The sequence below is a fragment of the Vigna umbellata genome, chromosome 4, assembly GCF_029865625.1.
Source record: "Vigna umbellata cultivar VRB3 chromosome 4, Vumbellata_1.0, whole genome shotgun sequence".
Classification (NCBI taxonomy): domain Eukaryota; kingdom Viridiplantae; phylum Streptophyta; class Magnoliopsida; order Fabales; family Fabaceae; genus Vigna; species Vigna umbellata.
Window position 1 is genome coordinate 59162340 of NC_142168.1, and position 2097 is coordinate 59164436.

The following is a 2097-nucleotide window of genomic DNA, read 5'->3' on the forward strand; positions in this document are numbered from 1 at the left end:
TAAACCGTCTCAATGACACTTCCCACTGAGTTAATGGAAATTAGGAGAGTAGCACCAGCTGGCTTGAGAGTAGCATAGTACAGCCAAAGCATGGAGCTGAACAGTGCCACCAGATAAGGAAGTGATTGGAAACCTTCAGTGGATTTCCTTTTGTGAATCCGATAAAAAGTTGGCCTACAAATTAGGAAAAGGAAAAGATATTTACCATTCACATTCATTATGGTACCCTAAAACCTATTCAAAGGAAATTGTAAGAAACGATAACAGTCTCATAATTAGGTGGACGTTACACTGTGTTCATATACTTACAGGGGAGCCAAATACACCATGAAGGAGATCACGTTCCCTGCACATCAAAATATGTGTTAAATTCTTGGCTTTTGGAGAAAGAATGAGGTTGGTCAAAATTGATTATAGTAAAACACAGTGCATGAAAAAAAATTCTAGATATAATGGAAATTATATCAGGTTATTATATGGTTTCTAGGAGTTATATTAGTGGATGGAAATGAAACGCAAAGGGTTGTTCTTGAATTAATATAGTTAAATGGAAAGGTTGGAGGAAAAAGATAAGGAAAATGAGAAGAAGTGGAAGCAAAGCATTAAATTTGGTGGAGCAACTTTCGTGGGGTACTGGAATACCAGATCTAGAAAGAAAAACAACAAGGAGAAAATTATACTAGTGAAAGAGAGCGATGATAAGACCGATCAGTTTTACCTAGAACGCCAAAGGCTAAGGCCATATGATTTTGACTGTTGAGAATAGCCATGCTTTTGGTTTTGAGGAAAAAATATACGAGAAGGTTTAGGAGTTGATAGGTTAAGAAACCTTAACTGGGTTTCTTGCTACTCAACCCCTAAAATGACATGCAAGAACACGGAAGGTTGTGAAGGTTGAGTAACTCCTGCATGCCCTATATATACACAAAGGATACAGAAAAGGGGCATGAAAATGATGAAAAAAGATTAAAAAGACAAAAATTAAATAATTAATTTAACCGAAGAAGTGAAATTAGGGTGTACTTGGCATGCATGTTTGATGGGTTGATCTGATTGATGTTTTTAGAAGGTAGCGTAGTAGCAAGCCATTTACATTACCTAATTTAGGAATGTTCACATGCAACTTGAACCATGATTTTTGTATATCCTACGAAATTGTAGCTTTCACCGAGTGGAATTCAGCTAATAGACACGGCACGAAAACTAAAGTTTCACATAATATAATGCACCGCACACTTGCATTCTGCATAATGGTTTTTTCTGCCATTAACTTTTGCACAAAAGACACGCTTGTAGAAGTAGATAAAACACGTGAGGGGGAAGGTAAGAATTACGGTTCATGATGGACTAATAATTATATATTGTTCTGTAATTCTAAAACTTCGTGAAGATGATTTACGTTATGAGTTAAGGGGAAGGTCATAGGGCATAGGATACTAAATATGTGATGCTTTCACGTGAGAGGTTTCCCAAAAAGCTATGCGTAGCGGTTTCTCTCTAACACGCTTTGCCGCATAAGCTTCTTCGATTCAACAATGCTGTGTCATTTCCACGCCTTTACCTTTGTTGTGCCTCTCTGCTTTGCGATTCCCTTCTTTGCAAAACTCTCTTTACTGCATGCAATTCAAGCTTTTCCGTGTTACGCTAACATCTTCCTCTGTTTCTCGCAAATGCATTATGTTCTTCTTGACACGTAATATAACATTGTTCTTTTATTCTTTAATAAAGGGACATAATTAATTATCACTTTAAACAATTTCAATTTAACCTTCCTAATATTAATTTCACATTCAACACATTTTTTCCTACACTTTTTTACATTTACTATTTTATCCTTCAATTTCCTTTTTTATTTTTACAAATACAATCAAGTTTTTTTTTTTCATACTAAAATATATAAAATAATATTTTCATCTAAAGTTGCTTTTTTTTAAGGAAAATATTCTTTTAACAACTTTTTTAACACCTCTTTTACAACAGTTTATGTGGTAGCTTATGATTGATCCGTTTCAAATATACGGATCAATAAAATAGTGATACATAATTTATTGTTAAAAAAATATTAAAAAAAGTTGTTAAGATATCAGAGTGTTTTTC

General features: G+C 34.1%; 1 long non-coding RNA gene across 1 annotated transcript; it reads right to left on the reverse strand.

The window, feature by feature from the left end:
* Nucleotides 1–6: 6 nt before the first annotated feature.
* LOC148200721 (uncharacterized) lies at nucleotides 7–900 on the reverse strand. The gene is made up of 3 exons (XR_015785550.1): nucleotides 719–900; nucleotides 310–346; nucleotides 7–174 (listed from the first exon to the last, which is right to left on the reverse strand). It is a non-coding gene; the product is annotated as an uncharacterized LOC148200721 (long non-coding RNA).
* Between the last annotated feature and the right edge of the window lie 1197 nt (nucleotides 901–2097).